The sequence below is a fragment of the Eptatretus burgeri genome, chromosome 10 (assembly GCF_056783735.1).
Source record: "Eptatretus burgeri isolate ZD-2024b chromosome 10, Ebu_testis_v1, whole genome shotgun sequence".
Lineage (NCBI taxonomy): Eukaryota > Metazoa > Chordata > Myxini > Myxiniformes > Myxinidae > Eptatretus > Eptatretus burgeri.
Window position 1 is genome coordinate 47639418 of NC_140970.1, and position 24901 is coordinate 47664318.

At 46.6% G+C, this 24901-nt stretch overlaps 1 protein-coding gene and 1 long non-coding RNA gene across 5 annotated transcripts in view; both read left to right on the top strand.

Moving 5' to 3' along the window:
• LOC147018492 (uncharacterized) overlaps window positions 1-24901 on the top strand; it is a 261256-nt gene that overhangs the window by 169458 nt on the left and 66897 nt on the right. For 3 of the 4 annotated variants that reach the window (XR_015062415.1, XR_015062416.1, XR_015062414.1), the window contains one exon: window positions 19952-20167. The exons of the other annotated variant lie outside the window; for it this stretch is intronic. The gene's annotated coding sequence lies outside the window, so the exon portion shown is untranslated. The remainder of the gene's footprint in view (window positions 1-19951; window positions 20168-24901) is intronic. 4 annotated transcript variants of the gene reach the window in all.
• LOC147018495 (uncharacterized) overlaps window positions 42-24901 on the top strand; it is a 69688-nt gene continuing 44828 nt past the window's right edge. The window contains exon 1 of the long non-coding RNA XR_015062429.1: window positions 42-10000. This is a non-coding gene — a long non-coding RNA (uncharacterized LOC147018495). The remainder of the gene's footprint in view (window positions 10001-24901) is intronic.

Sequence of the window (24901 nt, forward strand, 5' to 3'; positions counted from 1 at the left end):
GACCAGCATGGTGGGGGGGGGGAACAGGCCGTGGAGCCAGGGATGCGCCGCGTCGAGGTGAGGGAGCATAAGGCCGGTTGGCCAAAAGGGGGGGGGTGCGGGGCCGTAGCCTCCGCCGCAGCCGCGGGTTCAAGCTCCCCCGCTCCATCGCCGCGCCTCACCCCATCAACACAACCGCTCAATCCACCCCCAGCCCCAGTTCCTGCCGTCTGCAGAAAACTGTCACAGGCTTCTTTGAAAGCGGGCCTCTCAGGGGGCCTCGAATAGCCGATACCAAGCGGTCGAGAACCCGGGATATCTCCGCATCACATCGGGGGATAACCCCGACAGGGGAACCCTCGGTGATGGGCAGCACCGGAGACTCATTGCAGGCAACTATTTGTTGTTCCAAGAGGGGGACACCCACTGGGGGCTCTGAGACCCGGCAAGACTCCAGTATCAGATCAGCCTGCCCTCCAGAGGGGCAACCCAAAAATGCTGACCAGGACCTCTGGAACGACCGCCGCTCACCAACACCGATTCCACTCACATTTACAATACTCGGGCCGGCCGCCCCGTCCTCAGAGCCATAGCTCTCGGGCGGGACGGCCGGACCTGGTACGTCGTTGTAAGAACTTGGGGCACCCGTCGAGAATCGGCGCTCGCCTCAGCCAGCTGTCGTCTCGGCAATCGGTAACCTGAAGGCCCAGCGATACCGGCAACGGAGGGCGAACTCTGTTCTCTTTCCGATGGATTTTGAAATGGTGCGCCGCCTTCCTTGCCGTATCGTATTCCAGCTCTCGCCGAGAGCATCTAAAAACTGAAATAAAAGCGATCCTGGCCTGAAACCGCTTCTGATGTCGTTGTAGGGTCTCTTGGGTAAAAAAAAGTCTCGCGGCAGAGTGAACAAGGCCAACGGTTGGAAAGCGGGTACAAAAATACCTGGGTCTGGGGGCCGTCGGGGGCGTTGGCCTCCTCGGTGACCAGCCGGTGCATACGGGCGATGTGTCGACGCCACCCCGCGAGCGTCGCAAGGTTTTTAACTGCAGTACTCACAGGGGAACGTCTCCACATCTCGAGCAGCACCTCCACCTCGCCGACCTGGCCTCGGTCCATCCTCTTCCATTGGGAATCTGTGTTCAAAATGTTAGAATCAAAAGAAAAAATTCACAATAATTCAAAAACCTGTTCCCAGGATAGGACGTCCACCACACCGTACCGCGAAACAATGGTGGAAGAGGAAAAAAAAAAAAATTAAATTACACAACATTCACCCAAGACAACAACAACAACAAAAACCACAGAAACAACAATTAAACTGATAAAAACAGATTTATTAAAAAAATTTAAAAGACCAAAATTAAAAAAGTTAAAAGAGAATAGACACTGAGGATAAAATTCCTCCACACCGTTAGAATCAGAAAAAGAATAGAAAGAGGCCCCTGGGGTGATGTCAAAATAAAAAGAACACAACCCCCAAGGACGAGTTGAGGGCACCAGGCCATAAAAACAAGGGGGACCAGTCCAAAAATAGAAATTTGCACTTTTCGTCTGTTTGGCAAGATCCATTCACTTTGACAAGCATGGGAATCATCCACACCGTACAAAAAAAAAATGGGGTGGGGGGGGAGGGAGGAAGGGAAATGGGGAAGTACCAACCTCAGACCTCCACATACTGACGATGGCCCGACATATGCTCAATGTAAATATCCCGGGATCCACTTGCAGCATCAATGCAACAAAGCCGACACATCAGCTTCCGGTAGAACCGGGAGATTCCCAACCGGTTCAGGGCCGACTCATTACTCGGGAACCACGATCCCAGTGCCCCCACTATGAACCCAAGCACCTGGACATCCTTGCCCGAAGCCACCAATGTTTTACGCAATCCTTCATATTTTTCCCTCTTTGCAACTGCGCAAGTAGCAAGGACATCAGGACCATTGTCAAAGGGGACAGCAACGTCAACAATTGTGATTTTAATGCCCTCCACCACAGTGATATCTGGTCTTTCATGTGGGGAGGGATCACCTGGGACATGCTGGTCAACATGTACGTCCCCATGCCGAATGGCCTTGACCAGGCGACTCTGGATCATGTTGTGTCGGCGGCGAATGGGTACCATACCCGGGGGACAATGGTTAACGATGTATGCCAGAGACTCCCTGGGATAGCAACACCGCCGACACCCCTGGGGGCAGCGGGATTCCACCGATGGGTCACATGGGTCACACTCAAACGATTTTTTATTAAAGTGAACACCAGCAAGACAAATGTCTCAAACCTTCAGACTCTGTTGTAAACACATGTTTAGGCATACAACAGAAGGGAATCACAACATACTTCTCAAATCATTATACAAAAACATTTTCTTGAACAACGTAAGAACAAAATTCAAAGAAAAATGGTGCATTCCAAAGCATGCGGAAACCCTGGCTTTCCACAGAGACATTTTGACACAATTTAAAATTCTCCAAAACTTCTTCTGTTGTGGTTTACAATCATCACCAAAGGGACCAAACAAAATCATGGCCCAACTTCAGGAAAACTTCACCTTCAATTTGCACAAAAAATTAACTAACACGGCATTCCAAACTCAGGAGGCAAATACACAATCCCACCAAAAGTGTTGGACCGACTCAGACAGACATGTTACAGCCAATATAAGGACATTTTTCCGTTGAGGCATGCCCTCTTACCCCTTGCACCGCCCGGCAAGGCAATAGCTTGCATACCGCCAACCAGGCGAGGTCACTCTGTGCCCCAGTGAGGACCTTGGAGGACAGGTTCTGCCACACCGTCAGAGTTCTCTCGAATTGAAGGCCGCTGAGAGGAAAAACGACATCTGCTTCCGACAGCTTCATCAAGGTTCTGGAGCACGAATTGGGCACCTCTCTGAACCTGACCCCACGAATGAACTCTTTCAGCACTGAATAGGGGTACCCCGGATCCTACACGTTGGGCCTATACAGACGGACCGTCTTGCCTCGAACCTGGTTTAACACAGGTAATACAAAAAACTCGATGGCGGAAGAAAAACACCCGATCCATCCGTAACCATTGACGTATGTCGAGCCACGAAGGCCAACTTTAAACTGTCTACTAGATCGGGGCATCCCCTTCCCCCTTGCAACTGACCCGCACAGAGCTGGAGACGGGAAGGACGATAAAACCAAGGTTTGCACATGAACCGATAAACTAGGTTTTTAACTTACTTGCGTCCCTATCAGAAGGAGGAAAAACCTCCGATAAGAATCTCCGCATCGGAAAAATCTGCCCTTTAATAATGGAACACCTTTCAGCCGACGACAGAACCCTCTGCCCCCAGTTGCGAAACAAGCTTTCAACTAAAATTAACCTACTCTCCCAATTCTTTGCAACACAGCCACCTGACCCCACCCACACCCCCAACACCCAAATGCAGTCTTCAACAACCCGAAGTTTTTGATGGGGGACTCTCGCCCATGACACCCACCCACCACCAACAGGTTTGATTTCTCAAAATTTACCCGCAAACCGCTGACCGCGCTAAATTCGTCGCAGGTCCGCATAGCCCCCTCAAATTCCCCACTCTGAGAACACAGACAACGACATCATCCATGTAGGCTAAACAGGGGACCCAACAACCCCCTGAACCAGGCACCAACAACCCATTAATACAAGCCAAAAATCTCTAAATCAGAGGCTTTAAGGCCAAAACAAACAACAACGGGGATAGTGGACAGCCCTGTTGGACTCCCCGGGAAATCTCGAAGGGGCGAGACAACCACCCATTAATACCAACCCAACCAACCGAAGAGGAATACAGGGATTTAATCAGTCGAACGACTCCCTCACCAAATCCCCATTTCCGTAAAACGCAAAGCAAATAATTCCAAGAAAGCGAGTCGAACGCCTCAACAATGTCTAGGCTGAGGAACGCTGCTGACTGACCCCCACTTCGAGCTGACTTAATCAGATCACCAAGAACAATCGGCACGTCTGTGGCCCGGTGACCTTAAACCCCACACCTCTGAAAGGTGCCCAGCCGATCTCCCCAGAGCCACCTGGAGCTTCCCCAACAAAACCTTAGGGAGAATCTTATAGTCCCCATTAAGCAATGAGATGGGTCTCCAATTGTTCAAACTAAAGGGGTCCCCATTCTTTAGTCGCAGGTTAATGTGACATTGCGCCCAAGAGGCCGGACAGACACCCGACCGAAGGACTTCATTGAAAAGATCAACTAAAGGGACCTTAAGATCCTCCCAAAAGTAACGGTGGAGTTCTCGGGGAAGCTCATCTGGGCCCGGCGCAGACCCTCTATTACCGTCACAGATCACCTGCTCCACCTCCTCAACTGAGAAGCCCGAAAGAGGCTCGCCATTGACTAACCCATGTTCCCAACCAGCCAGAAAACCCTCTCTCGTGTCCTTATCAGAGTCCCCCGGACCCTGAAAAAGTTTAACGAAATGCCTCACAACCACGGTCTCCATATCGAACCAAGACTCGCTCAAGACCCCCCTCGTTGAGAAGGCCCTTCATGCAAACCTTCTTCTTAAGTAGTTTCTGGAAGAAAGGGGAGGAACAAGCCTCCTCCCTCTCTTTCAGCAGCCCACTACGAAATTGAATGCGTTGGAATTGATGGGAGAAGAATTTCCCAATTTGTTGTTTCAAAGACTTTCTCCTCCCCAACATCAAACCCATACGCCTGAAGCAGACATAATCTCTGCAGACAGGCCGACTTGGCCTTGAAGGACTTGGCGGCCTAAAAGCTCGCCCTCCGAGCAAGACTCTCGTGAGGTTATCTCTTGAGTTATTGAGTTATCTTGAGGTTATTATCTCTGGAATATCTCTTGAGGTTTGGCTTTTATCTCGTCCCACCATTCCCCGACCGAACTGAAGAGAGGGATCAAATCCTTCCAGACCTTGAGTTTTGTAACGATCAATTCCCTTCTCTCTGGAGTCCCCAACAAGGATGTGTTTAACCTCCAAACTCCTTTCCCAACAAACAAAAAATTAACAAAGGAAAAAACAGCCCTAAGAAGGCAGTGGTCAGAAAAGCTGTTCCACAACCTTTGGACACCGACCGTTGTAACTTCTTTCAGTACAAATATATTGTTACGAATTCGCGCCCGCCGGCGTGCGATCGACCGCGTGTAGCCAAAAGCAGCCGCCTCGCCCACCGGAACGGACAATTCAGTCGTGACCCTCCTGGAACTACCGCCAGGAGCCAGTCACGGGTGGGAGTTTAACCTCACCACGATCATGCCAATTGCCCACCCGTGCAGGACAGGGTTTCTCGCCACATTCGACCTCCCTAAGTTCCTGCGCGAGTGGTCGACCGGGCGATCGTACCTCGCCGCAGGTCGACTTCGGACACGAACCGCTGAAGCGGTTCGTTCCGTGCTGCAGAGATAACCGAGCGGAGTTATCGTCAACGGTTTGGATTATTTACCGGGCGTTTTAAACCCACTATCAATCCCTTACGTAATGCAAGATGGAGATTCAATACAAGGAAAAGACGAAGCGAAACGGGAAAACAGTTGACACAATGCACTTTAATACGGACACACGGAAGCACGTATATACAGCCATACAGTCAAAACCAAATGCAAGGAAAGAGTTAACACCGAATAAGGCAATGTACAGGCACAGACACTAAGGCAGTTCTTGTTGGACAATGTGCCACAGCATGCATTCAACCCGAAAGAAAAGAAAGCCACCCTCACAGGCAAGGAGGCAGACAGGTCCGTGGACCAAATGTATGTGGATCCTGGAGGAGCGGCCAGGTCCACGAGACCGAGAAGGTCTTACCCGTGTCCTCGTGACGCGATGGCGGGCAAGCCGCAATGTTCGTGCAGCTGCGCCCCGACTCCGTGCCCCTGGCGTGGTCGGCGAGTCCTCTCCGGCATGCTCCGCGCGAGCAGTTTGTTGGCATCATGTTTCGGGTGGGGGAGGAACGGTGCCCCCCGGCACTATCTCAGCGTGGATGGGGGGGGGGAATTGCTGATGCTCAGGGAGAGGGGAATGGTTGGCTGGCTTGGACAAAGCGACGAGACGAGCTACCCCCACACCGCAACCTCGTTGCCGACCCGCCGTCTTCACTTGACTCGAACTTGAACTCGACCAGCTGCCTGCAACTGAAGCGCGCGAACTCCACTCGACCCGCACTGAACTGAACTGAACTCAACTTGAACTGCGCGAGTCGCCTTATGCTCGCGTCTTTATAGGCCGCCGGAGGAGCTTGTATGCAAATATCAGGATCAAAACGCGCTTGGAGGCGGGGCCATACCGCCCGTCACTCGCCCATTGGATGGAGAAAAAGGGGGCGTTGAAGCCTTTTTGATCCGAATTTCTCCCTCGGAAAGGCTGCCATTCGCGCTCGCGGCTCGATGCGTTCGACACCAATCACCGAACGGGCCCTCGACAGCCCGACGTTCAGTGTTCACAGATGGTGCGGTTGCTGGTTGTGAAGGAGAAAGGCGAAGGTGGTGGAGTTGTTCGGGGGCGTTGTTGAGCGTCGTGAGAGAATGGCGGGTGAGGAGATGCTTGCGGGGTTGGGTTGTGGAGGTGAAGGTCGTGGCGGTTTGTGGAGTTGTTCAGGGGCGTTGTTGATGGTGGCAATTTGGTTGTTGGGGTGGTGTTTGAGTTGTTGGCGGCTTAATGGTCGAAAATAACAACAGAGAAAGAAAAATGGCTAACTCAAAGCGTCGCAGCCCGGATGAATCTCACATATTCCCTCTATGCAACGGGTTTGGGCTAACTTCACATTAACTTACCGATATATCTCACCTGAGGACTCTTTTTGGTGTAATGCGAATTTCTCCAACCGAAACAATATTATCCAGCCTAGACCTTTGTGCCCCCCCCCCCCCGCCCTGCATTTGACCAAGTGAAACCTGGATCACGGCTTCAGAAATCCCGAAAGACATCCTTGAGCTTGAAGGTATCCAGCAAGTCCGACACCCCTTTGGCCGACGCGCGGCTCGAGGGTTCCTCCAAAGAGATCTTGAGGTCTCCCCCCCACAATAAACAGCTTATGCGTACAGAGCCATGGTTTGACCCGGTCCAACAATGTCTTCTTCTCCCAAGGCTGATGAAGGAGATACATATTCACCAACCGAAAGTGCTTCCCCTGGACCACAGCATCAACTACACACACCCTCCCTGGCTCAATGACAACCACCTTCACCACCCTCCATGCAAATCTATGCCCAAAAAGAAAACCAACACAATCATTCTTGGTTTTATCGCTCCTGGAGAACTTACACAAGCCCCCCCATTCCCGCTCCCATTGCTGGAAATTACTAGTCCCTGGTAAAAACAGAATATCTAAATTCAAAGCTTTGAGTTCGGCAAAAACCCGCTGACACCTTCTCATCCCAGAATGCTTCCAGCATTCACTGAACCCACTCTTAACTCGACCCTCTTCATCTGAGAGGAACCGCGTTTGTCGTGGAACAGTTTTTACAGCAACCTTCCGGGTTTTCTTGAACCGTTTCCCTTTATCATCCCTCAGGACTCCAATCCCCAACCCAGACGAGTCTTTAGACCCCGATTTACCCGTAGAAACCGAGTGGAGAGCATTTGCACTTTTCTCCTTATGCTGAAAAAGCCTCCGAGGGTCATACCCCACAACCTCCCAATCCTGCTCTCCCATAACTTCCTCCCCCACTTCCCTCCCTACAGTCTCCATTACTAAAGGATCCCCACTACTCCCCTCCCGGCCCGGCTTCGAGGTAGTTTCCTCTTCCAGCGAAGAACTACACTTATCTGCCATCACCGCTTCCCTCTCTCCGAATTGAAAGCCCTGAGCCTCCTCACTCCCATCTTGAACCACCCCCTTTACAACCACCCTCTCATCTTGTGCCGGTCTCTGCTCTACCGCCTTCCCATCCTGAGCGGGACCCTGATCCCCCACCCTCCCAATTGGGCCTGGACCTTGTTCTACCTCCCTCCTCTCAAGCCCCACCCCCTTCTCCCCTCCCTGAAAACCTGGGAGCGCCTTTTTAAGGAATTAGAAAAAGATTTCGGGCAACCCCTAAAGACGTGCCCTGCTTCCCCGCACAAATTACAGGAGATGCTCTCGACACACTCGCGAACGCCATGCCAAACCTGCCCACAACGAGGACAGTGAGGATTTGGGCAGTTTGCGCCGAGGTGACCAGCCTCATTGCACTTGTTACATTTACGGAGTTGTCCAGGGTAAAAAACGAAACCCCGCAAGGAACCAATACTGAGCCGATTAGGGATGTGTAGAAAACTGCCAGGTTTGCTTGGGTCGTCCCACAGCTGCACCTTCACTCTCCTCGCCCCATTTTTGATCCCCAAAGCGTTCCTCATCCGGTCGGATGGCCCAGGTGGTTTGCAGAACCGGCTTAACCACAAAATAATATCCTCATCCTTCACTGATTCAACGTACATTTGGATAGTCACATTAACCACCCCCTTTCACATAAACTCTCCACCGCAAAGGAGGAAAGAGGACTTCTGTACTTGGCCTTCTCCCACTTTTCCCAAAAGGATAGATGGATGACAATGTTCATAAACACCACATCAAAACATTTCCCCCCTGGCAAGGCAAACACATGATCCAACTGACCGGGCGAGATTCCTAACTCCTGAATTAACACGAGTTTACAAAATCTCAGCTGGTCCATTTCGAAATCAACATTTGTGGTGAAGCGAACTGAATTCCTACGGGAAAAATGAGCGGGCTGGAACCATTGTGATCCGCCCGGCCGTCGAGCCCTCCCGTCAACCGTAGCCGATCCACCCTCCGCCGCTCGCTGGTCACCCACAGGCTTCGGACGCTCTTTGTCCTTACTCAAGCGGGCCCCGACATCTGAATCACGTTCGTTATCAGCAGAAGAACCGCTCCTTGCCTCGATAGCAGGCACCCCCAAAGGCTTGTTTGCGAGACCGAGCCTCGCCTCGATAGCAGGCACCCCCAAAGGCTTGTTTGGGAGACCGTTCCTCGCCTTGATAGCAGGCACCTCCGAAGGCTTGTTTGGGAGTAAAACTTTGTCCGACCGTCTCTCGGAATATCAGCAGAAGTTTTCCAAGAGGAACCAGAAACCATTTCTTGCAAACGAACGCCCGACGAGCCGGCGACAACTGGCTCCGAGGGGGAGGCTTCCAAGCCATTTCCTCCCCCAGAAGGGACCGCCCCCACCTCCATGCACCACCAATCCTCGGGCGATCCTCACTCAGACCACGCCCTTGACGTCTCCTCAGCATTAATTTCTCCATCTGCGTGATGTCCAAGGAATCCAAAGTTTCATCAAAAACTGCCGCAAGCCCAGCTGGCAGCACTGACTCGTCCGCTGCAGCCACTGCCGTTGGAGAGGTAGAATTTGACTCGTTCTCTATCCGCAACTTCGATCGCACTTGATCTTAGCCAAAAGGACGAGAAGCCCTAATCGCTTCACGATAATATATTTTCCCAGTCTCGGAGAAGCACACTGACTTTTTACCACAGAAATCTAGGAATCTAGTTATGACGAATGAATTGAGTATGTAAAAGTAAAAGGGAAAGTTGCAAACTATAACTCTGTGAGCACTGTTGACGTCAAATTGAATGAATAGGATATCAGGTTCACTTGAGTGACCGAGCAGTATTGGCGGCGGAGGTTTTGCGCTCGACCGAGTGCTCCCCCTCCAGTTAACCTCCGCCATCGAAGATGGACGGAGGTTCCTGTTTTCACCCCTGTCTGTTTGTTTGTTTGTGCACAGTATTACGGAAAAACTCTTGGACGGATTTCGATGAAACTTTGGGGGGGATTAGGTATGGTCCAAGGATCATGCCGTAAGATTTTGGACTTGGTCCAAAGTCCAATATGGCTGCTATGGTGGCCATTTTGAAAAAATATTTGAATTTTTGTTTTTGCATTTCTCCATGTTTTCAGTGATTTCCACCCAAAAAGAAATAAATTTGTGAGAGAAAAAAATAATTTGCACCTTTTTTTTTCAAAAAAATTTCGATTTTATTTTTTTGGCATTTCGACATGCGCGTCGATCTAGTTTCGTCTATTCAATCGTGGTTCAGTTGAGTCTGATCCGTTTTGACCGACAATGAATGGGATATCAGGTTTACTTAAGTGACCCAGCAATATTGGCGGCGGAGGTTTTGCACTCTACCAAGTGCTCTCCCTCAAGTTCATAGACTGTTATTGCTGTTCGGTAGTCAGAAGGCTGGAAATAACAATTGTTTTAATGAAGCATCAGCCATTTTAGACCAGTTGATGAACATGAAAATAATTAATAAATGTCAATACCAAGACATTTTATCCAATATTAAATAAGATGAGAAGCACAATCCTAAGTTTTAATTTCACAAGTGACCACACATCTTCATTTCCATACCCACTACAACTTGACGCAACAAAAGAATATGAAGCGTCTATTGTCTTATGGAAACTTATAATACCTTGTTTAATATCACCGATAAAAATGACAAGTTTAGTTATAATCTGGGAAGTGGATACAAAACCATAACATTTTCACCAGGAGCATATGAGATTTCTCAAATCTTCCGAAATTGCTCGACTGATGAAAGAACAGGGTGATGAACCAAAAAAATATTTTTATAGGTATTCAGAAACATACTTCAAAATCAACGATTGAACTTAAAAATAACTACAAGGTTGATTTCACAATTGATAATTCATTTGGAGAGTTATTGGGTTTCTCCTCAAAAACGATTGATACTCATGGGACGTTTTACAGTGATAATGTCATTCAAATATCCTCAGGCATAAATTCGGTATCAATTCACTGTGATTTGATTGATGGTGGTTATAATGATGGAATAAGAACAAATACAATATTTTCATTCAGTGCATACCCAACCCCTATTGGTTATAAATTCAAGATGGAACCCAAAAATCTGGTTTTTCTGCCTGTATCAGGAAAAAAAATATACAGAGTAAATTTTAGTATAATTGACCAAGATAATCGCATGATTTATTTTAATGGAGAAATTATATGCATCAGAATTCACCTACGTGAAGTTTTCCAATAAATATATATGAAGGTTATTGTGAGGAAACACGTGTTGGGAAAATATAAAATAATTACAGGGGATGGGATGTTCCTTTCCCCATACTACAAGGGTGAAGATATGTATCTTGGGAGATGGTACTATAAACTTAAGAGACAAAGGGGTGTAGGACATCAATTTTGAAAAAAAGTAGATGGGACAATTGATACTCCAATGGGTATAGGTTCAACGATTCTGAAACATTGTGACCGAATTGGTTCAACTGCTTCTGCTGTGGGAAATATAGCGGGTGTTATAAAGAGTATAAAAGATGCCCAAAGGGAATCTCATAAATTGCAAGCAATAAAAGAAATTAAGAAAGGCAAAACTCCGTTGTTTCACCAAGAACGACAGAAAATAATTCAAATAATTGGGTCAGGGTTTCAAAAGTTTTGACATCTTTTTTTTCCGAAATAAATACAAGTATGCAAGCAATTGATAGTATCTATGATTTGGATGATACCATTGTCATCTCAAACTCTACTAAAAAAGAAGACTACATCAAGGTAAATGCCATAACTGGAATAGACTGGAATACAAATTAAACAAAAAGTTTTGAAATAAATAATCAACAAATTTGAATCCAGCCGAAAGTTTCTTGTTGTGTAAATTTACATTCACTAAGGCTGCGAATACCAGAAACGCTACACTTGTAAATGATTTCTGCTGGAAAATATTTGATAGTGTTCATTTGTATATTGGAACACAAGAAGTTGAAGTGGTTGATTATGTTAAGATTGTAGAGGTTATAATGGGATAGGTCTGCTCTGTGTCTGCTTTTGTAAGATTGCTTGCCTGTTGCCGGACCCCACAAATTCCTTGCTTTCACTGCTGTGCATCAGAATAAACCCAATTCACTGTGCCACATACTTTTCCATGCCATTGTAAATAAATGCTTTGTATAGAAATGTTCCCAGCTTGTTTTTGTCTTTTCCTCCATTTGGTCCAGCATGGTTCGCACTCTAATTTAGCCGGGATGTTATCCCCCAACAATCTGTTCCTTCGCTGGTACGTTCTTGGCAATGACTCTGCTGCATCTGATCTGGTAAGGTGATCTGGTTTGAGCAAGTGCGTACCGAAGGCGTGTCCCCCAGTAATTAGATCACGTGACCTTCAAGTAAATGGTATCACAGAGGACTCCAAGTCGCGTGGTCGAGTTATTGGCGTTCACGGTCGATTAGCGACTCACGTCATGAAGTTATTCGTGTGCGATGGCCTGTGATTCCGGAAAGTCTGGTGGGAAACCGAGGTCGCTCACCCCTCGTGGTCTTCTCGCCCCCGACCCCGGGTCCGCAATAATATTAAAGATCCGTACCTTCCGGGTGACGCAGAAAGCTGAAATTTTGCGTGCCGATGGACATCGAAGCTGATACACCGAGAAAAATCACAGAACTGTGAGAAAGCATCCGTAAATGAAAATATAAATATATGAAAAAAACCCGGAAATAAATAAGACAAAAAAATAAATGCAGGTGAGTGACCCAAGACAAACCACACAAAAAAAGAGACCGAGCGAGCCGAAATAATAAAGCATATCCCACGAAACGCAAGCTATACTCATCCGGAAATGCAGAATGAACTGATCTGCACATTGAGTAATGTGACGGATGCCATCGTGGAAGAAGTCGGCACATCATGGTTTACCATCAAGGTGGATGGGACGAGGGACCCCACTGAATGTGAGAACATATCAATCATCATTCGCTTTGTATCGGCATCAAATGCAGCAACAGAGCATCTACTCACAATGGCTACAGCCGATGCCGGAGATGCAAAAACATGAACAGACCTCATAATTGCAGAGCTGACAAAAACAGGACTTGACACGTCAAAAATATTAAGTCAGGTGTACGACGGGGCTTCGGTAATTGCTGGGAAGCACGGTGGGGTGCAAAAGTTGTTGCAAGAGATATTGGAAAGAGAAATCCCCCATGTGTTCTACTTAAATCACCAAATCCATCTGGTCGTTATCCACGCACTGGCAGCAGAGAAAGCTGTCACTGATTTCCTCGAGGTTTGTTGTTGCCTGTACAAATTCTTCAGAAAGCCCACTGTTGCTGCACAGTATAAAGGTGAGCGGTTAAAACGACTTCTTGATCAAAGGTTGGCGGGACATTTAGCCACCGTGTCTGTGATCCTTGGATCTTTGAAGGATATCACATCCTTACTGTCGGAGATTGATGCAGAGCGTGCCTCCGGTGCAGAGATGAGGATGGAGGCTATTGGGCTTTTGCGGGAAGTCTCTGGGCCTGCCTTGATGTTCATTGCTATTTTTGTACAAAAACTGCTGATGTTGTGAGATGGCCCGAACAGACTCTTGCAGGTCGAGGACATGAACTTGCTAATGGTGTTGGAACTGTTGGCGAGTGCTACAGAGTGCGTGAAGAAACTCCGCTCTGAGGATGAGTTCACTGATCTGTGTAACAAGGCCAACGATGCTCACACTTCTACACCTGCACCACCAAAACGGAGACGCACAAAGAATAAGAACTTGGAACAGTTTGTAGTTTTGGAGACCACAGGACAAAACAATGACAATGACAATACGGAACTGCAGAGGGTTTTTTAACAGCGCAATTGACACTGCTTGGAGAGATCGATCAGCGCTTCAGTGAGCGCAACACACAACTCGCCTGTTCACTCGCTGCCTTGAATCCTGAAAATGGCACGTTCTTGGATCCCCACATGCTCCAGCACATCATGACATTAACAAAGTCAACCATCAGTGAAATTGAGTGTGTGGTTGCAAAGCAGTTTATTTGCACACAGACAGAAAAGCAGCCAAACGGGAGATGGACAACACAAAAACTCCTCAACATACCACAAAATGCTGGAAGCCATGCCAACTGCAGTGACTGCTATGAGACTTGGACTAACATTTGGTGCGTCTACTGCCATGTGTGAAAACTCATTCTCAAAATTGAGGAATGTCTTCACTGACCATCGACGGTCCATGCGCCATGCACGCAAGGCACAACTGTTATGGCTGGCCTTCGAGAGAGACCTCACACGCAAATGCCTGAATGAATGGAAGAAGAAGGTCCTCAGAAGATTCCACACCGATACGCGTCGCCTGCAGCTCTTTTGACAGCGAGTCCAGCGGTATAAAAACGATACGAGGAGTTCAGATTGTGTGTGTGACTGCTGGTGATGCGTGTGGTTGTGGTTGCAGTGTGGTTGTGGTCAGCACCCGCCGTGGTCGGCTGCTTTGCACTTCTGATGTTGAAGTTAAATGTTGTTTGGTGCTTTGCATATCCCATATCTCGTGCTTTGTGCATAACCTTACCTCTGTGTGATTGACTGCTTTAAATGCGGACTTTGTGGTATCTTCAGGCTCATCGTATTTGCTGTTGATAGTTTAACGTGATGATCGCAGGTCATAGCCTACTGTATCTTATTTGAAATTGCACTGATTCTGGTGCCAACCTCCCCCGTTTAGTCATTGTATCTCTGGTATATTAATTTTCTAATGCCAATTCTTGACAACACCTTGAATGAGTGCACCTGAATTGGTGCCAATTGTCTTATCATTGAATATCTGCATTGTGAATGTGCCAGTTTGTTGCAGCTCTCCTGCATTCAAATAATTTTAGGCCAAAAACATCGGAACGTATTCAATCTCGCTGAGATCAATTTGGTTAGTGTGCGACGGCAACCTCAGTATAGATGCGTCAATGCTGCATAAATACAATCGTATACCGGGTTATCAAAAATATTAAATATAATAATTGTGCCCCCTCCCATCCAGTTCATATGTCCCCTTTAATACTGAGCCCTGGCTACGGGCCTGCACCACCCTAACCACTAAGCCAACACCACCAAGCCACCACCCTAACCACTAAGCCAACACCACCAAGCCACCACCCTAACCACTAAACCAACACCACCAAGCCACCACCCTAACCACGAAGCCAACACCACCAAGCCACCACCCTAACCATGAAGCCAACACCACCCAACCACCACCCTCACCACTAAGCCAACAGCACCAAGCCACCACCCTAACCACTAAGCCAATGCCAGGCTCACAGGAAGGTTAAAAAGAGAGATTAATCATCCAAGGGGTTCAGGGTGGAGGGAGGACCTTAATTCCCTCCATGTTACTCTATGTGGTTCGACTTGCTGGTGTAATGGTGAGACGTCAGTGTCCACTTTGAGTTCGAGAGATTGGGAGTTCGAAATCCGGTAGCGACTTTTTTTTTTCTTTTAAATGGTTCGCGCTGCTTCCTTGTTTGACGCTCAGAATTTAAAAGGACGTAATACTGACAAGCAACGCTGGTAAGGCAATGGCAAACCACCCAGTGTAACCTTTGCCAAGAAACTGTTTCAGCAGCACCGAAACTGCTATATTACATCTCAATAAATAAAATGTGCTGGAAAGTGTTGTGGCATATTGGCCTACGCATGCAAAGCACAATGCGTAGAGCGTGGTGGAGGAGTTCTGATTGTAGTCACGTGTTTGCAATGCATATCGCTGTTCGCGGCCGCTCGGGACTTGTAACACGAGTAGCATCAGTAGCGGCATGTGGTTTCATTGGCAGTGTCTTGTCGGTCGTGTGCCTGTACGGTGCATCGAGTGCGTATTAAAGCGGAGTTACGGGCATCCGACGCCAACCCTCTCGCTCGAGACAATAAAACGGAGTTGTGTTACCCTCCGGCTCGTGTCTGCCTGTTCGCACCTCTGCCACGACACTGCAAGTGTCGCTTCCGGTGGAGGTGAATGGAGGTTTTTTAATCCCATGATGCAGTGCGCGAGCGCCATATTTGTTGGCAAACTCAACGAGAAAAGGTAAAGACGACCTCACAAGGCCAAATAATTCGCGTAATCTTCCATTGCAGGGACGAGATAAACGTGATAGATTGTGGAGCTGCTGACGCTGTCGTTGCCAAGGAAATTCGTACAACCAACATGGCGGCGCGCACGGCATTATGGGATAAATCTGAAAACCCTCCACACAACAGGTGATAATGAAATCCGGGATGACAATCTTAGGGGAATTGTCGTGCCCGTAATTCTGGGCGGGATAAGGATGAGTTCTTCTCTGGTAATGTCCAGCATTAAAAAAAAAAAAATTCAGAAAACATTCAAAATAATAATTTTTATAACAACAACAACAACAAGACGGGATTAAAAATCCCAGACGGTGCGAGCACGTGCGTGCATTATGTTCTGACGTCACGTTCCATCATGGCGGAGTTGAGGTTTGCTCCATTGCCTTGTTTGGCCGATTTTGTGTTGGGATCGACGCGTTTCGGCCTTCCTGACTTGAAGGATCCAGTACGATGCAACAACCGTCTCGTGAGTAACTTACTGCACTCCTAAAACAACTACTTGTTCGTAGTAGCGCCTGTTGTCAGGGTCGGATTAAGGTCTTTGTAGGCCAAGGCCCTTGAGATTTCGTAGGCCAAATTCAAGAATGATCGAAACGACGATTTTGAACATGAAATTTAATCTGAACAGACTGCGGTAAATGGCGATTTGTCCGACTTTTCAAATATACAAGTGTCTGTAAAATCCAATTGGGCTTCGAAATTGAGAAACGAACGATACAGAAAACAAATTCGGAGGAATGTTTGTGTATTCGATTCCCACCCTGCTGAGAACACCTTCTTTCGCGCCTTTTGGTTGGTAAACGACGCGATCACTTCGGACAAATCGATTTCCTTCATCAGCTTGGATTGAACACAGAGCAGAGCGAGCGTGGACACGCACACCTGACCCTCGGTCGACCGAAGACCATTTTTCCCGCCCTTTCGTGTGCTGAAGGAGCGTTGACCCTCGCAGCTCGTAGCAAACATCGAACAATATATTTGGAGGGCAACAAAAATATTGGGGAATGTGTGTGTCAAGTTGTTGTGAAGAATGTACTCGAGCATGTCCGATGCATTGATGAACTTGGGAGTATTTCGAGCAAAGTTCTATTTCCTGAACTTTGTCCATTTCAACGTCAGCAGGGCACGCTGAAACCAGTTTCTCCGCTCTGCGAGAGAGTGTACCATGGTCGAGGCTCAGCCTGGTGTTGGCTCAGTGGTTATGGTGGCGGCTTGGGATCCTTGGGTCCTGAGTACAAGCCCCGTCGGCCGCTGAATTAATACACCAGGGGGTTGACTCAGCCTGTCATCCTTCCGAGGTCGGTGAAATGAGTACCAGTTCCAGTATGTGTTCTGGTAGAGGGGCACTGCATCATCGACAGTCGCGCTTCAAGAAATGATAGCTACCCCGGCAGCTAAGCTGTCATACGACCACCACCATGGTCGAGGCTGTTGGCCGTGGGATGAATCCAAACAGATCCGTGATTTTCTGATGGCTCTTTCTTCTCCTGTGGATTTCTGTCAGAAGGTGATCGAGTATGGAGAAGTGCGTCTCAACTCTGAACTTCTCCCTGCCAGATTTTGGGGTTTCTTCTTCCTCGTCATTTTCATAGGAGACCTTCTTTCGCCTCTTGACCTGACGATTGTCAACAGCGGAAATGATGGACTCGACCATCTTTTTGGCGCGGTCCTCAAATGAATCGAATCTTTCATCGTTTCGAAGCGACTCCATGTATTAGAAACGTCGTAATGCTGCTTAACCACTCTGCATCTATTCCAGGTGGTTGGAGACATCTGTTAACTCGATCAATGTTGCCAAGTGGATCAGACCAGACTGCGCACATGATTGCTGTTTCGGTCAATTCCATCTTCTCAGCCAATGCTTTGGTTTCCAGTCTCACTGATGGCGCAGCATTATGATGCCCTTTAATACATAGTCGCTTCGAAACTATGAAAGATTCGAATCATTTGAGGACCGTGCCAAAAAGTCTTTATCCTCCTCTTTTAAAAAAGGTTTTGATGTGTTTAGGGCGCCCGGCTATCTTCCTCGGCGCCTTCTTTATGTCCTTGTAGCTTGCGGAAAACGCTTTACAAGCGTCCGCACGAGCTGACCACCTCGTATCAGGCAAACAGTTGAGTTTGATGTCACGTTCATCGAGTGACTTCTTTAAAATGACGCATCTTTGGGAAGATGCTGACATAAAGTTATACACGGCTTGAATAAGTCCGAAGTATTTCACGGCTTCCAAATAACTCTCTGTGGCAGCGACTCCTACCAGATTCAAACTGTGGATTAATTTTACAGACTCTTGCTTGTACGCCTGAATAGACACCGGACATGTTGCTTTCATTCTCGTATGACTGCCTCGACAATCCATGACATCAATCCCACTGGCTTCCAGTACTTCTTGAAATTTTCCAAACAGATATTCACCATCGTGATGCTCAATGACGACGTAATGTAGAAACCTTTCAACGGCTGTACCACGCTCGTGCGACGCTAGACGTGCAGAGGCATTCTTCCAATCATTAAATCCGATACGAAAATTACTGTGATGGCTTTCCTGATCATCGCCATCGGGACAGAGGAGTTTGCACACGAAGCAGTAAAGTTTACCATTTGATGGAGAAAACAGCATCCAGTCCCTGTTCACCGTTTCCCCGTTCGTGAGTTTCTGCTGAAAGGGTTCGCGCCGAAAATACCGTGTTTTATCTGGATACACTCTGGCCGTATACGAAAAATCTGCCTTCCTATCTTGGCAGGGAGGATTCTGGATGAAATTATCTGAGTTCTGCAGAAAGAGTTCATTCAGCAGGATCAGGATTGAAACTACGAGCTGTAGCACTGACTGCAGTTGTTTCAATGCTTTTCTCGTTGCTCGATGCGACGGTATTGCTGTCATCAGCTTCCGAAATGTGATGCAGTGCGAGATCACTTGATCCCTCGACATTGACAGAAGAAGACTCTGCATGCGCACATTCCGTTTGCTCATCTCGACTCTGGTGTGGTGAAAATTTTTTAAAGATGGATCCAGACAGTCTTTTTATTTCTGTTTCACACCTCTTCTTTTTGTCGCGTTTGCAAGTACCGCTGTTGTGGTGCCGAATATATCCGTCGGCGATAGTCAAGAATGAAAAACGACAAAGAAGAGCAAAACAAAGAACTGCAAGCATCATGATGGTTGATAACTCTCAGGAATGCAAGAGGTGCCAGTCTGTTCATACTCAGTGTGAACGTAACCCCACCCATCGGCCAGATGATAGCGGTGACGCCTGTGATTGGCTGAGTTGTGATGTGATCATTTGGTTCCCACGCTCGCTGTCGACCATCACTGTGTCTGGCAGCGTGCCAGCTGCCTTAGCTCACTGTGTGTACAGCCTTCCTGCACATGTCCACTCACATAATCAAGACTGAAAAAAAAAACGTCGTCGGAAATTTTTGTGGGCCTCGCTGGCCCAGTGGTTAATCCGGCACTGGCTGTTGTGCTGCTTGTCGGGTAAGAATCTTTGTTTCACACAGTCGAGGCTCGTGGAAGAGCGACAACACTGAACTGGTCAGAATATAAAAGGAAGAGCAGAAAAATGGGGGAAACACCAACAGCAGCGTTAAAGGATAAAATAGAGGGAGACATGGACAAATGAGGATGTGGGAAGGGAAGGTGGGTCAGGGAGTGGACAAGATGGGTTCACATGCAGACCCTCAGGAAGAAACAAAACTTGTAATTTGGAAGGATGGGGCATGGTGGAGTAGTTAACAGCATCAGAAAAGATCATGGTTTGAATGGGGATGATCTGAGATGATGATGATGATTGTGGTGGAGAACAGCTGCCTTCCAAATGTGGAGGGAAGGGTGAGATTGAAGAGTATGTGAAAGTTGGTTCCACAGGTGGGAAGAGGCACGAATGAGCCCTGCAGAAAAGTGGGCAGGTGGACAGCTTGGAGGCGAGAGTGCGCATGAAGCGTACCTCCTCAAGTAGTCAAAGCAATGCTGCCAGCGACATGTGATGTTCACAGTGTACCTGCCATAAGCATGATTTGCATGTGGAAACATAACGGGGATCTCGTGGGATTGACGGTTGTTTTGATGTTGATAAAATAATTAAATTGGAAACTGTCTCAACAATTTCTTCCTCTTCCAGCTACATGCAGCCATTACAGATGTGTTTGGGTCCCCTGGTATTGGGGTGCATATCCGTGGCATTTGTCTCCGCCTCTGAGAATCACCTGGCCTTGCATCGTTTCCGCCGGAACCATTCTGGTATCTGCACAGCTGCAATCCTGGCTGCCAGCTTGCTGTTGCTGCAACTCCTCGGCTGTATTCTTGTTTCTCTTTGGGATTGCTCTCCCGATACTTGGTAAATGTATACTTGGGCAATCACAACCACCTTTTCCTTTTGCACTCTGCAAATTGTGCTCCTCTCCCGAGCTCGTCTGGTTGTGGAATATCTGTGCCATAGGAATTGGGTTTTTTTCAGTTTTGTTTGGATGACAATGAAGCATCCATGTGTGTGTGTTGGCATCTTCCTTTGTTGCTTATTTTCGGTTATAAATCGCTATGACATTGTCAGTGAGCTCAACAATCATTTACTACTGTTATTACAAATACTATGACTTTCATGGTCCCACCACCTTGTGAAGTTGGCAAGTGTAGGTTTTTTTCTCTCCACATCTCAAGCATCTCCACCACCTTCCCACCTTTTACACATCTCCTCTCGCATCTCATTCCGTTTTCATTTTGGTCTGCCCTGCTCCCCCTTCCAACTGCATCCAGAATCACACCTGAATGATCACATTTCCTTTCTCCCTCCTGAACACATGTCCCAACTAATGCAGATGTGCCTCCTGTGCCTTTGTTTTTTATTTTTTATTTTTATGCCTCCATGATGCAGTCGTCGGAGGCATGATTGTTTTTTGTTATCCATCCGTCCATGATGGGTTTTTGTTGTCATGATTTGAGAACTGGAGAGATCCAAGTCAAACTTGGGACACAAATGTTATGATTTAAAAATGAACTGCTGACATGGGGTCAACAGGTTCAAGGTCTCGTTAGGTATAAATGCCGTTGCTGCACTAACTTGTGAACCAATGATGGGATTTTGACCAAACTTGGTCCAAGTATTTATTGTGATGCAAAAATGAACCGATTGAATTTCAGCATCAAGAGGTCAAGGCTCATGTCAGGTAAAGATCTGATACTTGAGAACAGCTGAAGAGATTTTAATCAAACTTGGTGCAAGTATGTATAATCCTGTGTTTGTGTCCATCCATGACAGATTATTTGTTCCTAAAAAGTGAAGGGTCAGATGACAAATTAACACTCCCGTTCATGTGATACCATTGGCTCTGCCATTTGAACTAAACTAAGTAAGAGGTTATGTTTTCACCAATTTGTCTATTTTTTGATTGTTTGTGTGCAGGATATCTCAAAGTTGTGTGCGGATCCCGATTAAAAAAAAAAAAAAAAAAAAAAAAAAAATTGTGGGCAGGTTGGGTGTGTGACAAGGACGAACTGATTAGATTTTGATGAAGATCCAGATCAGGATCCGACGACTGGAATCTTTTCAGTGATTCTTCACCATTGAGATCAGGCCAAAAACTATACACAGCAGGACATCTCAAAAAGTTGGACGGATTTGGATGAAACTTTGTGGACATGTTGGATGTGTGACAAGGAAGAATTTATTTAATTTTGGTGAACATCTGATAATAATTATCTCTGCTACGAAAGGTGAAGGTTGTGTTTTCACCCATTTCTGTCTGTCGTTGTCTGTGTGGAGGATCTCTCAAAGCGTTGTGCTTTTCACAATTTCACATTTTCTGGAGGAGGGATTACAGCCTTGCTTGCTCAAAAGTCTTTACGTAAATACGTGAGTGATAAGAATGGTTAATTTCTGAAAATTTTCATTTTCCTCCAGATTGACTTTGTCCACATGCTCCAATCCTCAAATCCAAAGATGGATTTCAATTTTGTGCTGTACTTTAATGAGTCGCCGAGAGTCGATCTTGGTTCCAAGGCACGGCATTTTTGAGCAGGCCAAACCAAATGGCACCTCATGATCCCTGCGAGGGCGAGCGCCCTGTCCACCGATGTTTTTATGCCTCTGCACCAAGGGTGCCTGAGGCATTGTTTTCGGGTTGTCTGTCCATCCGTCCGAATTTTCGTTTACACGATAACTCAAGAAGAAGCAAATTGTAGAATTTCATCAAACTTGGTAAAAGGTTAAAGTAAGACAAGGCAATGAAGTGATTAGATTTTTGGCCAGGTGTGATAAAGTTCAAGGATCAAGGTCAAACTCTGAAATTTTACTGTTTATGCCCGAACTCAAATATTGGTCAGAATTTCATCAAACTTGGTACAAAGGTAAAGTTAGGGCAATTTACTGATTAGATTTTGGGCCAGATATGATAAAGGTCAAGGGTCAAATATGTCAATACTCAAATGTTTGTTCGGGAGAGCGGAAGCATACCCGTCTACTGTGCGGAGTCGAATTACTCAAGTTTTTATGATGAGACGAGTTAAGTATCTTCAAAAGGGTTTTTTGTTTTTTTTATTATTATTTTTTTAAATTTACCCACTACCCAGTCGTCATCCATGCTCTCTCGGAGTTCCCTTCGTATGGAAGCAAAGTTTTGGCCTGCGGAGTTTCATGGTTTTGGAGTTATGGAGGAGAAGCACAGATTGGCTGACCTTTATTACTGTAGATAGTCGGATTAATTGGGCACAGCATTATCTGCCCTTGCCAGCATGTAATCTCAAGGCTGGTCTGTCCTTCATCCTGAATTTTGATGTCTTTCTGATGGCTTGCATTCCCACTTTTGTTTGCTTGCCTGTTTAATTTTTGCTTGTTTTATTTCAATCCACTTTGGAGTTTTCATCTCTCCCAACACATTTCCAGGCTTTTTTCATGGAAATCTATGATGTTATCTTCAACAAACATTCCTCAAATGCAACCTTGGAGAATTTTTTTTAAGTGATCTTGAGATGCTCCTGCATAAAAGTCCAATTTGTTCAGTAATGCCACCTTGTTCTTTGGGCAAACTTGCTCCTGATGTTTCCACAATGTGGCACTGCGATCAAGGATATCTCATCAACAATGCCCCGTTTGTCTTTCCACTTTAACTTTTTATCCCCCGTGGCGGAAGGGGGATATTGTTGTCACCCAGGTCGTCCGGCTGTCCGTCCGTCCTTCCGGGCGTCAACATTTATTGCCATGAGTGCAATAACTCAAACTGTTTGCCATATCGATTTGAAATTTGGGTCACACATGTACCACCTGAAAAGGAAGAACCCTATTGATGTTGGGTGTGGCCAGATCCAAGATGGCCGACTGGGGCGGCCATCTTGGAAAAATTTTTTTTTGTCATAAATGGAAAACCGCTTATCTGATTTCAATTATTTTTGGTTACTACGTTTCTCACCCCTGGGGAACTTTTTCGAGATGATGACCAAATGGTGTCTTGTTTCCAATTCACCTCCCTCATTATCTGGAATATGTATGACCTTTTTCATTCAATGGTGGGGGATTCCCCATATCTGATGGTATATTTTATTTTGCAATATCTCTGTGCTGTGATGATGACTCTGATGCAAAGAGTTTGCTTGGAATGCTGCAGTGGTGTATTTATTGAGCTTTTCTTTTTTTTTTAATTTTCTTGTACAAAGTCCATGCTCATGGTAACGCTGGAACACAGAATCGATGAAGATGCAACAGAAAGAGTGGGGAAACGCAAACAGCAGGGCCGAGGGACGCAGGTAAAAATGAGAGGCGGGGGCTGGACAACATGGATACAGGAGCAAACTCTTTTGATGGAAAAACTGGACATTTAGAAGGAGGTGGGTTTGGGTGTGGGATTAACGGGAGAAGGAAAGATCGTGGTTTTTGGATGGGGGATGATCTGAGATGATGAACAGTTGTCTTGAAGACTTTGCGTGAGGAATGAGATTGAATAAATATGGAAGTTGGTTGCACAGGAGGGGAAAAAAAGAGGAACGAATGTGTGGAGGTGAGCAGTGATTCTGGATTATGGGAGTTTCACCAGAAGGGGCTTGCTGGTGGACTGAATGCACCCTGCAGAAACCTGTCTTCTACTCCCGCCAGAAAGGAGGTGAAACTCGAGAGAACACCAACCTGTTTGTGACGGCAAAGTGGGTTTAAACCACAATTGCCTTTCAAAGAAGAAAGGAGCTTGAATCTCAATCGTGCTGATTTCATATAATATATAAGTGGGGAAACTGCTTCAAACGTGATGTTGTCTACACATATATATCTTATAAACAATACCGATCAAAAGTTTTGGAACACCCCCATTTTTTCCAGTTTTTACTGAACTTTAAGCAGTTTAATGTTTCAGTGTACTCTGAAATTAAAGCATAGAACAAGTCAACAAATGCAGATAAAAAAGAAACCGTGGAATTGTTTTGTTGAACAAAATTTAATCTAAATTTTTGACTCTTCAAAGTTGCCACCTTTTGCAGAAAAAACAGCCGAACAAACTCGTTGCATTCCATCTATCATGGAAATCAAATATTGTTCTGAAAGTTCTTCCCAAAACTGTTGCAGAATTTTCCACAAATGTGTTGTACTTGAAGGTTGCTTTGCTTTCACCTTTCTGTCCAGTTCATCCCAAACCAGCTCGATGGGGTTTAAGTCTGGAGACTGTGCTGGCCATTCCATGATTTGAAGCCGACTATCTTGTTATTTTATTCGAAGGTAGTTCTGACATAGCCTGGAGATATGTTTTGGGTCGTTGTCTTGCTGCAGGATGAACCCTTGACCAACTCGGCATACACCAGAGTGTATTGCATGGCGCTGCAAAATGCTGTGGTTGCCCTTTTGGTTCAGGGTGCCCGTCACACTGTGCAAGTCGCCGACTGGATCCAGCAAAAGAGCCCCAGATCATCAGATACCTCCTCCATGTTTAACAGTTGGTGTCACACTGAGGAACCATCCTTTCCTCTACTTGACAGCATACAAAAACCCTGCGTGATTAACTGAAGATTTCAAATTTTGATTCATCAGTCCATAAGACCTTCTATTTTCAGAAGTTCACTGGTGGTGCGTCATGGCCCAGGCAAGCCTCCTTTTCTT